This window comes from Stegodyphus dumicola, chromosome 1, assembly GCF_044657685.1.
Source record: "Stegodyphus dumicola isolate Sdum_Otavi_A_Nest chromosome 1, ASM4465768v1".
NCBI lineage: Eukaryota > Metazoa > Arthropoda > Arachnida > Araneae > Eresidae > Stegodyphus > Stegodyphus dumicola.
This window is the reverse complement of record NC_140768.1, coordinates 212,567,438-212,583,385: the sequence shown is the minus strand read 5'-3', so window position 1 is coordinate 212,583,385 and position 15,948 is coordinate 212,567,438.

Here is a 15,948-nt window from a genome sequence, read left to right as displayed (position 1 = left end):
AAAAACGTATAAGAATCATTGGGGCAATAGAAAACACATAAGCATTATTGGGGCAATAGAAAACGCATAAGCATTATTGGGGCGATAGAAAACGCATAACTATTGGCAGCTCTTCGAGTTGATAATATACATCCAATCCTACTAAACACCATTACGAATAAATATAACTTGCACTGAGAGAAACAAAACATAAATTTTGCATCTAAGGGAATTAATAAAGCGATTTATAGTTAGCTTTCATTTCCATGAATTTGTTATTATATTAGTTATGTGAGAAAGATTAAGCAATTATTTTTTAAAGTAAAAAACCCTGGTACGTTGATTACTTACTTTTAAGTAATTTTTTATTTATCTCAAAGGACAATTTTTTTTTGTACCTAGCTTCGCTCCATCTCCTTTCCTCCTCTGTTTATGAAGGAACGCATATGGGATAAGAGCAAATTAAAAACGGATAGTTCTATTTTTCAAATTATCAGGGTATTCAAAATGGCAGAAAAAACACGCCAATGTAAAATTTTAGGCAAAAGGCAGCTTAGGCGTATATTTTTGAAAAAAGGCGTGGGTTTTTGAAAAGAACTGTATAGATTTCGACACCTGTTAGACACAGGTCCCTCCTCTTTAGAAGTAAAAATGTGGTTTTATTCAAAATTTATACCAAACTAAAACTGCTCTTTTGCCTAATTTTAAATATTTGATTATTCTTGAATCAGACGGTCGCTTTCTTTTCTATTGTAAAATGAATTTTCAATAAATATGCATTTTCATCATCAAAATACTAGTTTTGAAATAAGTTGGTAATAATAATTAAAAAAATGAAATTTAGTAACTAAAAGAATTTTTCTTTAGCCCAAAGGGCATTTAGCCCAGAAGGGCTATTAGTCTCGAAACAGCATTTTGCATTGAATCACCACAAAAGTCTGAATCACTTTTCAAATTGTTGCTACCAAGTATTATCTCTGTATTATATCTAAAGAAACTAAATAATGACGAATTTGCATGAATGTATGTATATTTCTCGCGTTGTGAAAACAACGTTACCTAGAGTCATCAAATTTCGAACAATGTAGTTCTCTACCCGAGCATGGGAAGCCCGAATTTGGAATCTGGAATTTATTTTATTATCTTTTCCATATTTTGTAAAACTTGAACGAAGTTTAGATTAAAAAACTCTTAAAAAATGAAAAATGAAAATGAAAGCTTTCAGATTTTATATTACGCCCAAAGGGGCGTTTTTTAACGTTTTGTGTGTTACCTTTATTTATTAAATATCATGTTCTTCGAATTTAAACCATAAAATTCAATTCAACAGCAATATTCCAAAATAATTTAAAAACAGCATACCTTTAGAATTTCCGACTCGCTCTCGCGCTGAATATTTTTTTTCCCCGCACAGTGTTGTCATTGCTCTCTTTGAAATCATGCTCGCTTTGAGTTTCTAATTCAAAAACCTCAACATGAATTACAAAATATAAAATGAATAATAAAACAAATTCCAAATTTGGGCTTTTCTAGATGCCATATTACTGTAGGGAATAAAACATTTTTATCTCCAGCGCCATGAGACTGTCTATCAGAATTTCTAAAGATATGCTGATTTTAAATATTTTCTATTATTGCTGTTGAATTGAAATTTACATAATTAAAGTGTGAAGAGCTTGAAAAAAAAAAAAAAAAAAAAAAGAAAAGAAAAACGCCCCTGCTCCGGCGTAATTTAAAATCTGAAAGTTTTCAGATATTTTTTATGATTATTTTTAGTCCAAAAAGGCTATTAATTTCAGAACGGCATTTTGCGTCGATTTCCTTTTCAAACTCTTACCACCAAATATTATCGCCTTGTGTTGTATTTAAAGAAACTAAAAAATGATGAGTCTGTATGAGTGCATGAATGTTTCTCGCATTGTGAAGGAACAATGCTACGTAGAGGCATCAAATTTTGAAAAACGTAGTCCTCCAACCGAACGTGGGCCCTCGGAAGCCCAAATTTTGAATTTTGAATTTTTTTATAACCTATTTATAATTTTGTAACTAATTTTTGATTAACAAACTCAACGATTTCAAAGCGAGCAATGGCAACACTGTAAGGAAAAAAAAAAAAAAAATTCTGCAACGCGCAATACTGTGCATCGGAATTTCCAAAGATATACTGTTTTTAAATATTTTTGATATTGCTGTTGAACTGAATTTTATGTGTTTTAATTGCAAAGAACATGATATTTAGTCAATAAAGGTAGCACACAAAATGTTAAATTGCCCTTTTGGGGCGTAATATAAAATCTGAAAGCTTTCTGATTTTAGTAAAATAGTTATCTTGATAGTACATCTTCAATATTAAGAACAGTATATTTTATAAAACTTTAAAATTGTTATGGCTTAGTAACATTCTTTTCCGAAAATAAACAGAAAGCTACAAGAATTATTTGTATATATTCGTAAAATATTCAGACATCTAAAACACGGCGATATCCGTGCTTGTTTATTTAAAAATTTCTTTTTGCTCCAAAACTGTTTTGCTATTTTTTAACTGATATAAACATTAAGTTTTTACTTTGGAGAAATCTAGCGATGGTTGTTGAATTTTGCTGAGTTTTAATATGTAGCTCTTATGGATATGAAGTCTGGCTACTTTTGTGTTAGGCTACCATCCGAAGCTGTCAGATTACACTTTTTTCTTTAAATTTGTGCTCCTTTTCATCTCTTGGTCTTTTTGCTACAGAAGCGTTTTGCAATATAAACCCAGACCAGCGAATTTTTCGCACGTAATTCAGTGTCTTGTCATGGGGGAATCCACTTCTCCGAAGAGATACCCACCTTCAACAATAGTGTCACGCACCTGTCTTTCCCTGTTCGCTTCCTGCCCCAAATTGAGACAGACATCTTTCCAAAGGAAACAGCGAAATTTTGTGCCGGCGATTAAAAAAAAGGAAAAAAAAGTATTCGAAAACCACCTACGCATGAAGAATTCGCATATAAACCCTTTCCTTCGGCGGTGCATATTCATACAGGAAAAGCACTTCTTCACAGAGTAGCCCTCTTTCACCAATTATATTTAGGGGGGGGGGGGAAAGGCTAAGGACATTTAATTATCTAAGGACATACATCGGCAGGAAATCATATACGAAGAGGGGTTGTTTAAATGTGAACCGTTTCGGTTGCGAAATCCAAAGCAACCATGCATTACCAGATGAACTAATGCCTAGTTAAATTTTCGGTAGAAGTAAAATCAAATTTCAGTACTATATTAATGACAAATATATGCGATTCAATTCACGACCGATATATGCAGTTAAACGTAACTGAATGAAGCAGAATATACTCATTAATATTTCGAATTTGAACAAAAGGGTGCAGGTACGAGTTTGCAAAACAGGATATAGAAATTTACATCAATGGGAAACTGATTAAATATATTTCAAATAATGATTTCAGTGCACGAAAATAAGTTCCGTTTAATTTGCCTTTTATTTAAAATTTTCATGACATTTTTATCCATCATGAAAGAAAAAACAAATAAAACTATGCATCGGAAATGAATGAATCATTATTGATCATATTGCATTTTTCAGCTTTTAACTGTATACTGTTTATCGCTGCATTTGGATGAGAAAGCGTGTCTTTTTAATAATATTTTGATACTTCTTAGTCTAAAAAGAACTTTGGTTCCGAATGAAATATTAGCCTCGAAATGGCGTTTTGCGTTAAATCACTATAAATGGAGTAACACTGTTCAAATTGTTGCCACCAAATATTAAATAATGTTTTATAAAATTTATTATAAAATAATGTTAATTTTATAACATTTTATAATAATTATTATTAACAAATAATAAAGAATCGAATGAAACCTTTTAATAATTATTATAACTTTAATCCGCCAATTAAGCTTGTCAATCCTGGATTTCAAAACCAAGTGAAATTTTAAACAAGTTTCAAACTCAAAGCTTCATTCTTCGAGTCATGCTAGTATTGTAGCCCATAATCGATATATTCCTCAAATGCTTTCAGATAGAAATAAAAGAAAATAATAAAAATTAAAAAAAAAATAAAAAATAAATCTGAAATGTTTCAGATCTTAAATTACGTCCAAAGGGGCGTTTTTTAACATTTTGTGTGTTACCTTTCTTTATTAAATATCATGTTCCTCGCACTTAAACCATAAGATCCAGTGCAACAGCAATATCGCAAAATAGTTTTAAAACGAGCATATCTTTAGAATTTCCGATACAGAGACTCACGCGCTGGAGATAAAAATGTTTTTTCTGCACAACGTTGCCATTGCTCGCTTTGAAATCCTTGAGTTTGTTAATCAAAAATTCGTCAAAGTTTTAAAAAATAGGAAATCGATCATAAAACAAATTTCAAATTTCAAATTTGGTCTTCCACATGCTCATATTCGTTGGAGGATTACGTTATTCAAAATTCGATGACTCTATGTACCGTTGTTTTATCACAATACGAGAAATATACATACATTTATGCAGATTTTTCATTATTTAATTTCTTCAAATATAATGCAGGACTCTAACATTTTATGGCAACAGTTTGAAAAGTGAACCGACATTTATCCGTCCGACGCAAAATGCCAAAACGAAACTAATAGTCCTTCGGGATTCAAATCCCTTTGGACTAATAATAATTTAAGAAAAATCTGAAAGATTTCAGATTTTAAATTACGTCCAAAGAGGCGTTTTTTAAACATTTTATCTGTTACCTTTATTTATTAAATATTACGTTCTTCGCACTGAAACCATAAAATTCAGTTCAAGAGCAATATCGTAAAATAGTTTTAAATTGAGCATATCTTTAGAATTTCCGATACAGAGTCTCGCGCGTTGGAGGTAAAAATATTCCTCGCTTTGAACTCCTTGAGTTTGTTAATCAAAAATTCGTTAAAGTTTTACAAAATATGAAATCAATAATAAAACAAATTTCAAATTTGAGTTTCCACATGCCCATATTCGCAGTAGGATTACGTCATTCAAAATTCGATGGCTCTATGTACCGTTGTTTAATCACAATGCGAGAAATATACATACATTTATGCAGATTTTTTATTATTTAATTTCTTCAAATACAATGCAGGACTCGATGGGGTTTTTTACATTATCACTAAGCTTACTGTCTGCTGTTTTACTCACTCCTATTAACACCCTCTTTTTTTGCCTTTTTAGCTTTATTATTAAGCATAATTTTTTTTACTTACGTCATATATAATTCAGGAGCAAATTTACAGAAATTTTCAAAGCAGCATAGCAGTATACGTTTTAAATATCCGATGCAGAGTTGGGTGTTGGCATAACATTTTCGTTTCCCCCTCCCAGACTTTTCTCCGTTCATCATATTAATGTTCAAGATGGATTTACAAAACTTTATTTTTTGTCTTTTTATTATTAACATTTTATGTCTTTACTTTATTTATTAAAAACTAGCCGTTACGCTGCCCTCTTCTTGTGGCTTTTAAACGTACCAAAAAAGAAAAGAAAAAAAAAAAAAAAATGCTAAAGTTAACATCAAACATTAAATTTAAAAACTGCACAGAATTTTACTCTGCAGGACAACATTATCAAAAAAAAAAAAAAAAAAAAAAAAAAAAATCAATAAAATGTATTACATATAATAAAAAATCCCTATGAAATAAGCAATATCCCTTAATACAAGTAGTAATTATCCTAATAACTAAATTAACCAAGTTTCCGTTGCCTTCTCTCGACAATCGTCCAGTATCCAAGAGAAACATTAAACTGAAAAGCGGCACAGAATTATCGCCCTCATTTTCTTGAGTGGCAACAGTGCTGATATAATGAGAGAGAATTATCGATCTGATGCGATTTCACCAAAAAATTATAACATGCTAACATGCATAAATAACATGCTTCTGTCTAGATGCACCCCTATGTACCAAATTTCGTAGCCTTAGGTTTATTAGCTTACGCGCAGCACGAACGAAAGACACAAGCACAGACAGATAGACTCTTCTTTTTATTATATGTAGAGATCGCGTTCTTCGCACTTGCTTCACATGAAATTCAATTCAGCAGACAAATAAAAAAATATTTAAAAACTGCATATCTTCAGAGTTTCCAACAGACAGTATCGAACTCTGGAGATAAAAACATTTTATTCCGCACAGTGTTGTCACTGCTTGCTTTGAAATATTTGAGTTTGTTAATAAAAAAATTGTTACAGTTTTAAAAAATATGAAATACATAATAAAAAAGAATTCGAAATTCAAAATTTGGGCTTCCGAGTGCCCATGTTTGGGTGGATGACTACGTTATTTAAAATCTGATGGCTTTAGGTATCGTTTATATTTCCACACTGCGAGAAGCATGCACACATTCACGCAGATTCTTCATTATTTAATGTCTTCGAATATAATATAGGGCGATAGTATTTGGTGGCAACAGTTTGGAAAGAGATGTATCGCGTTTAAGTGTTTCGATGGCTAATGCGAGTTCAAGACTAATTTTCCATTCTTAACTAACGTCTCTTTTGTGCTAAAAAAAGAAATAATAGCTCAGATGACTATATGTTCTCTAATAATAAACAATAAATACTGTCTCCTTGTTAACTGTTGTAAATTAATAAATATCATCTTTCTTTACTTCATTTCCTCCATTACGTATTTTTGTGCACATTTTTATTAGTCCAAAGGGACTATTTTTTTCACTTTGGGTCGAATCACTCCGCCCACGAAACTGTCGAATGTCCGTTTCACTTTTCAAACTGTTGCCACCAAATATTATCGCCTTGTATTATATTTTAAGAAATTAAATAATGAAGAATCTGCATAAATGTATGTAAGTTTCTCTCATTGAGGTAAAAGAACGGTACCTAGAGCTATTCAATTTCGAATGACATAACCCTACTGCGAATATGGGCGTCTGGAAGCGCAAATTTGAAATTTGGAATTTGTTTTATGATCGATTTCATATTTTGTAAAACTTTAACGAATTTCTTATCAAAAACTTAAGGATTTGAAAGCCAGCAATGGCAACGTTGTACAGAAAAAACATTTTTATCTCCAGCGCGTCAGTCTGCGTATCGGAAATTCTAAAGATATGCTCAATTTAAAATTATATTGCTCTTGAAAGAAATTTTATGGAAGTGCAAAGAACATATTTAATAAATAAAGGTAACACACAAAATGTTGAAAAAACGTCTCTTTGGATGTAATTTAAAATCTGAATCCTTTCAGATTTTATTTATTTATTTATTTTCCTTTTTTTTTTTTTTTTTTTTTTTTTGTGCGTGTGTTTTTTGAAAAAATTCCGTCTGTCATACATTATACACGTAGTTGATGTGAGTATCGTAATCAATGTATGATTATAAAATGATAAAAAAAAAAAAAAAAGAAAACTGTCAAGAACTTGAATTAAATTTGTATAAAAATGTACATTAAATCTATGAATAAATTATGAATTTAAACGAGTGTATTTATACCTGTATAATCAATCTTATAGATAAAAATACCAGGCACGTTATTACATAATAATGAAGACCAGAAAATATATTAAACTTTTATAACAAGAAGAAACGTTTGCGATATGAAAATTTTACATCACAATCATCGATTCCAAAAAAAAAAAAAAAAAAATTATCGTTGAAATTTCAAAAAGTTTAAAAAAAAATCGAAAGAAGTTTTAAAACCAGAAGATAAAATACAGTCATGGTCATGTCTTAGCAACTTCACTAAAAATTGAAATAAATTATGGAGTTTTTGGTATTCATTCCTCTATTCTTATTCCTGCTGCTTCCTTAAAAAATAAAATAAAAAAATTAAAGGTAAATAATTAAATTAAACGTGTATTTTAATTTTGAGTACAAAATTTCGTAAGAAACTAATCACTTTGTATTGTCGATGTCCTTGAAATTCAATTTCCGGTGCATAGGAAAAAAAAAATAAATAAATAAAAATAAAAATAAATAAATAAATAAATAAATAAATAAATAAAAATTCACAATGCGTAGGAGGAAACGCTGTAATGAAGGGAAAATATATACATAGATCACGAATAACATCTGCCTTTTTAAAAACATTTAGTCCTCGCAAAACACTCGACCAGTTTGTTATTCTTAGTTTATTTTAGCAAAGCACAAAGTCTTAGATCACATAATTGTAGACTACCGTCGTCTGTGATCAAAATACACTGGAAGAAAGCCTTTTGTTTTTAAGCATGGATTGCACGTACCGTAAAATACGTGATATGACGCCAAAGAAGTGCGATGAATTGTGCCTTTCTTGTTGAAAAATTTAACAAGGACTGTTGAAGTAGTTGGTTTAGAGATATAGCGTTGGATTCAAACGAAAGGTGCAATTTGTTTGAATAAATTAATTTTTAATAGACTCCAGGGATAAAACGCAAATTATTTTATATTATATCATCGGATTTAATTTTTCTGAAGTTGATAGAAAAAGTACAATTTATTTCAAGTAATACTGGATGGGGTTTACTTTATTGTAGTAATATTTTGGAAGGTACATTTATTTAATAATCTCTCACGTCTAATAAGTAGTTAAAAACTATTTGAAACCCTATGTAGATATCATATACTTACACATACCCTGAATACAAAATAGTTTTAAAATGTTTCTGAGAAAATTCAGACGCTATGATGGTGCAAGTGTAAAGAAAGGGGAGCTGATAATGGAAGCATCCTTAAGGACATAGGTTCGACCGTTTCGATTCTGGAATTCCCATTTCACTCAGATCCATCAGCGCCGAGTGGTAAAAACGCTGAACACTGGCAGTTTTGACCTAAGCTCGATTTTAGACGAACGGGTGCTTTCTTAATTTTCCTCATGTGTAACGCGTATACGAGACAGTTTCCCATAGACTATCCTTCACAAAGGCATCTCTCCAATTAAGCCTATAACCCTAATGTTTTTTGCCATAATCAACTAAACCAAACCAACCATTTCACTTCCAGTTGTTTTTTGAGTTCCTTGAATAGGAATATATATGGATTTACTTTAAAATACTGATTACTGAAATCTTAAATGAAAATTTAAAATGTTAAGAAATGGATATAAGCCGGCGCTAGGCTGGTTTGGTTTATTTAAATATGACAAAGTACTTGACGGCTACCTGCCTAAGGGTAGGGATGATTTCGTGGAGAACTTTCTAAGAGAAAATGGTTTGGTTTATTTAATTATACTCTTGGATATAAGAAGATATAACAACCATATAACATATTACTCTTGGATATAAGAAGATATAACAGCCAAGTTCTACCAGCTGCCCTTACGGAATTTATTGAAATTCAAAGTAAAACAAAAATGCAATGGTAAACAAGGCGTATTTAAAATATATAGTTACGTATACATTTAAGCTACCTAGGCGTTAAGTTACATTATTCTTTTATTATCATCATCGCATATAGACCTATAATTATTGATTTTTTGTTGCCAATGTAGACAATGTTATTATAGCTTGCAAAGGTAGTACTAGGCAAATTTCAAGATGCGCGTATCAGCCTATGTTACTCATATGAGAAATAATTAGACCACAGTTGTACAAGTTGTAGTAACACACACTTTTCGATATTGGATTAACAAAATAACGGACTTAAAAAAATCGATTGCATATAATAACACTAAGCAATTCAGAGCTTTGATTATATACAAATTATGCATACTGCCACAATATTAAATGTGATGACTACCATATCGTTACGAATTTTTACGTAGATAGATGCAGTTCAAGGATTCATGAAATTGCGGTACATTTTTGTGTAATGTAACAGGAAAAACCTAGAAAAAATGCTTGGGAAAAGCAAGAATACAGGGGCAAATAAGTTTAACATTGAGCAAATGGATATCTCCGTAATTTGGCGAGATATCGCCAAGCTGGCAACGGTATTCTGGCAACCATTTGGCTACAGTTGGTGTGTGTATTTAATTATGGCAAAGCACACTAGGGCTATCTGCCTAAGGGGAGGGATGCCTTCGTGGAGGACTTTCTAAGGGAAACTGGCTCGTATACACGTTACACATGGGGAAAACCACGAAAACACCCATGCAGCCAGCCCGTTCGCGGGATTCGAACCTCGGACCGAACTACCAGTGTTCAGCGACTTTACCGCTCGGCCGCTGGTGGGCCAAAGGCTACAGTTGGATTTAGTCCCTGTATCACCGTTAACAGTTACTGTAATTGAATAAACACAATTTATCACTATATTAGCTGCAGCCGTAATTCGACCCTCATGTTGTCTTCCAGTGATTTCAAGAAGCAAAAAGTACTAAAAATACCTCGGCGGCCTGTTGAAGACTATTAAAGGCTGGAGAGAACATCTGCTCTCAGTTCTTATTGTTAGCTGTTAGCTCATCGTGAATTCCGAGTACTATCTCCGGTTTAGCTTCGTTCTTTAGATGGGCTTTGCATTGCTTTGCGTTTAACGTTAATAGTAGTTTGAAGTGTAACTACTGATTGCATTCTGTGTTACTGTGAACACCTGTACAAGAGTTTTTCAGGAAAGTTCCAAAACTCTCAAGTGTTTTTTTTTTTTTTTTTTTTTTTGATAAAATAAATTGTATCAACCTATCATCGGACCTGTGTGCATTCCATCCTTTACGAACCCGTATGTACACAACAATATAAACTGCGTCATCTATGCAAATAAACTATCATAAAGATGCTTGGTTAAATACAGCTTATATTATTCGTTGTTCTTTTTCTGAGACGAGGCCATTAATTATTTACTATGGCTGGTTACTAGTATTGGCATACTAGAAGAACAATAGCTAATTACTCTTTCTAATTTCCTTTTCACAGGGATCGTTTTGAGAAGTTTACCTGCCCATTGTGGCCACTACCGAATGCATGAGGCCCATAATTGACAGTCGGCTATTCTATTACAATTGAAGAGATGGGGATCAGGAACAGATAGTGATTTACCTCACCGTGCTGACATAGCTCTGAAGTGCCCTGCTCAAAACGCTTCAGATATTTCGGGAAAGGTCCATGGTCTGTGAAATGCTGTATGAAAAAACTATTTGGCTCTTTCAGCTCACGTCTAACTTTCGGAAAGTTATTTTTGCCGTTGGTGAGTTGTCTTCAACGAGCTGGCCACTCTTCCATGGCTATCTTTTCCAAGTAGGAATCTAATATCTTTTCCGAATACAATAAAAGAATGAAATTGTTAGCTGCCGTTTTGGCTTGTTTTATCTGCTTTTTCATTTTCTGAATACATGTATGAGCAAGGACTCATATCACTCGCGGACGGACGCTTATCTGGTAGAAGTCGAAGCAAAGTATTTTTGATAATGTTAACTTTGCTGGTTTCCTCTCTGACTTAACATTTTTGTTGGTTTCATCTCTAGCTTCCATGCTGGACGCTGGATCAGTGAATATTCAAGTGTAGTCCAACTTGCTAGTGGTAACATAGTGCAATGCCGCAATAAATACTGCCATTTCAGCTTGAAACATTGCGTTGTAGCCATTAAATATCTTGTAAAAGAATGTATGACTTCACCGTCTTTTGTGACAGAGAAAGCTCTCCTGATACCACTTTCTATTTTCGAGCCATCAACACAGAGCAACGCATTTCATGCTGATAGCATCTCTCCAAAGTTCAACGTCAGTTTAGTATATAAGGATAAGTGGTATGTTTGCCTCTCTTTCTATTACTACATCAAGGGGCGGTAGACCCTCCAGGACTTGAAGGGCCGAAGTAAGCGAAGTCCTGTAACCTTTACAAATTACAGCAATTACAGTTTTTGTATCATTAACGAGCTGTTTTCTCAAATGTGCAGTTGATTCTTTACCTCAAATTGTCTCACCGTAGAGGTCTATTCTCTCGCTACTTGTTCTGTAGCATTGTTTCAGGATCTTCACACTATCTCTTCAGTACTATTCCAGTACAGGCAGTATTCCGAAGCACTGTATTTGTAAGAACAGTGACTTTCTGCTTTACTACCTTAAGATGGGAGAGCCAGAAAAGTCTATAGTTGAGAGTGTAACTCAAGTATTTAAGGCTGGATACACTTTTTTATGTGGTCTCACGGAGCTTAATTGTGGTATTTTTTTCCAGCTGGTTCTTTCTATTATTTGCAACAGTTTTGTTTTAAAGGGGAGATTAACAGTTTATGGCTCTTTGTCCACTTTGATAAAATGCCCAGGAGGAATACGGTTAATGTAAACTGCTGAGCTGGCTTCCGACCCGGGTATAAATATATCCATGCAGAATTGGTTACCAACTCGACGGGAGTCAACCACTAGCTACCAGGCCACAGCCCTGGGCAGCCTCGGCTGAGCAGACGACATTTATTAAAATGCAAAAAAGAGATATACATATGCATACAAGGCACTTGAAGAAGAGTACAACAATGTATAAAAAAATATATACATGTGCATACAAAGCACTTGAAGAAGAGTACAATCAAAATATATGTATATACATATAAATACAAACTCATATACAGATATATACACACTTACATACATACGAGTAGATGTTCCGAAACAAATAAAAGTATACATACTCTCACTCATATTGATATATACACCCATACATATACGTTATCATGATAGTTAAAGTTTACAAGAAGCATGCCATTGAGGTACGCGTAATCCTTAGTATAAATTAGGTACCATAAATAAAAGATATAAACATGTACAGATACATTACAGCATTCAAATACAGTACGTAATGTAGCTAACTGGCATACCGAAGTAATGTAGTTAATGTAGCTAACTGCCATACCAAAGGGACCAGGTTCTAATCCCGGAGAAAGCATGCATGTTTGTAAGCGTATAGTGTCTGTTTAGTAGTGGGCACTACAAAATAAACGGCAAGATGAAAGTTCTCTCAAGAGGTTGGTAATAGAGAAAGAGAAGTGGACTGACCTAGCTTCTATCTCTGCCTCTATTACAGATGGTGGAGATGAATTTTATAGACATATACTAAATAAGATTTTTTTTTTTTTTAGTTTAGAGTATTTTTTATGAAGACACTTTAAAACAAACTGTATACATAAACAACACAGTCTTGGAAAAGCTGGAAAAGAACATCAAGGCTGCCAACTAGTTTAATAAGGGGCGGAAGAGGCTTGCAAATTGCTAGGAATATGATGAAATATGAAAACAATCATAATAAACTAGACGGAAATTATTTTCAGTATTATACTTTAGGCAAGGTTTGTTTTACAAACATGCGCACCTATTTTTTTTATAGAGTCCTCTTTTAAACGCAACCTCCTTTTATAAATCTGTTTATGTATATGCATAGTAACAGCAATTTAAATTACGTGCCATAGTGCTTACTGTTTCCGAGTATACCAGTAGTTTCTGTTTCCGAGTGCGGGTATCCGTTTTGGTTCCCTAAAATCTGGGGTAACTGATGCGAAAAAAATAGACACACGATTTTCGAAAGAATAAGTAACATATTTCGATACATAGCAGCAAAAGAAATTTGTTGAAATTCTGTCACTCCTATACATAATTTTTCCATTTCAAAATATCCATGCAAAAGTATGGTAAAAATGTTTAAAATCACTTTCCTAAAATGGCATTAAAAATTAATAACATTTCTATAACATGTTAGCATTTTATTGAAGATTATACAAAAGAGTTTAGTTTCTGAGTCCTCCTATGCTTTGCCGAAAGTCACATTTTATGTTTTGTTAAAAGTCCCCTTTGTCTCTAAAATTATCAGCGTTTAAAATAAATTTTAGCATTATTTGTATAAAGGCAGTGTTTCCTGCCACGAATGGCACACTTAAGCTTTAGCTAATGATTTGAGGACTGTTCATTGCACGAAAGTTCACTTCAGGGAATTTTTGGATACAAAGTGGTTTGTTTTCATCACGGAAGTATGTTTTTAAACTAGTTTTAAAGCTTTCTTTTCCAAGAAAACAGGTTTTTTTAAAAAATAGAGGGTCAGTCAAAAATATGGTTATACGTTTGAAATAAATGTAGTGTGTTTTTGTATAGGGTAGAGAGAAATAATGAATGGCATAAAACACGAAAATTCATCTTTTTAAATTTCAAATGAAAGGCACGTGCCCGAGCTTAGGTCATTAACTAAAATAATGATAAGCACGTAGAAGCAAGTTGCAGTTGCAACGTGGGAAATGGTTAAAATATCGTGGCAAAACATTCAGGACAAAAACGTCGCGAAGAAAACAAGGCAAGGACAAAATGTCGTCGTACAAAACATCGTGAGAGAAGCGAAATCAAGGAGAAAGCATAGCAGTTCTAAAACATCATTGTATCGTGGTAGAATATAAAGCGATGCAAAATTTCGCAGTTTTCAATTCTCATTGTACAGAATATTGAGGTAAAAAATAAGCACTTACAAATTATTACAGACATCTATTTTCTGGTTGAAAGTAACTTTTCATGTAATAATTTGTGAGCACAAGAAGAAACAAGTAATATTACCTCAATATTTAGTATTTTTAAATTAATTAATAAATTTTTACTGAAAAAGCAAAAAAAGGAAACAAGCATTTAAGATATATAAATTAATGTACTTTTAAACTTAGATATAATTTTTTCATGGAAATCTACTAATACGTCTTTACAAAAGAATTAATTAAATAATGACTGTTAACAACATTACGTAAGTTTAAAATTCCATTAAGTGGTAAACGTAGCATTCATTTTTACTAATTTAGAATGCTTACGTTTCCTTCTTGCTCTTCCAGTACAAATTTATTTAGTAAATAAAAGTGTTAAATATAGAGGTGAAAACATTTCTTACTTCTTCTAAAGCTCAGAAAAGAAGTCACTTGAATTTTTTTCGTCAGAAAACCCACTTCTGTGATATTATCATCATGCGATGATCTAACTACATTCAGTGTTCATATCTCGTAAACTTTGAGATGCATTAAGGATTATTATTATTTACGTATTCCGCCCTAAGGCAGTATACTGAAAGGAGGGTACCTTCGTGGAGGACTTTCTAAAGAAAACTGGCTCGTATTAACACGTTACGCATGGGGAAAGCCACGAAAACGCCCATGCAGCTAACCCGTTTGCGGGATTCGAACCTCGGATTGAACTACTAGCGGTCAGGAACTTTACCGCTCGTCCGCTGGTGGGCCCATGCGATGATTTGCAGTTGCTTTTTATTTGCCGAATTTAGTACGAAGATGTGAAGATTTTGCACCACTTTATTTTTTACCACAATGTTTTATACCACGATATTTTAGAGCTGCGATGTTTTCTGTTTTATCTTACAAAGTTTTATTACGCTACATTTATCGTTTTATTACGTTTTTGCTACATTTATCCCTTGCGTTGCTTCTCCGTGACGTTTCGTTCGCGATGTTTTTGGCAGACACCGTTGCTGATCGTTCCAGAATGATCGTGAGTCTGGAAAGAGACGATTTTATTGTTGTGGGTGGCAAAATATAGGAAATGACTGATTACAAAATTGTACTTTCGGAAAAGATAACATTCTGAATGGACTCATAGTAACACCGGTGCAGCAGAGCCCGTAAGTATTACTATGGAAACGTTCGAAATGGCGAGCAGTTGGAGGCAATCATGTTAGTCTAGTCGGTATTGTTTTATGTTATTCTTCAGCTTGAAGACTTGATTTTCAACTGGCATTATCTTACTTTCCCTAGCAATAACATTCTCATTGGGCAATACGAGCAAATGTGTAACCTTATTTCTGATTCATTCTGCATTAAACAGAATAATAGTCTACCGATAATAATTAATTAAAGACTCTAAATAAAAAGATACCACTTTTGAAAAGTACAGATTAAGTTTCTGAGGCTTTGTAAAGTCAATGAAAGTATAGTAATAGGGACTCAGAAATGCTTGAAGAATAGTTACCGAAACTCTGTCTGATAAATGAGAGGTTTCGTTCGGTTCATATGATTATGGCAAAGCACTCGAAGGCTATCTGTCTGAGGGAAGGGATGCCTTCGTGGTGGATTTCAAAGTGAAACTGGCTCTTATACTCGTTACATATGGGTAAAACCCCGAAAACGCT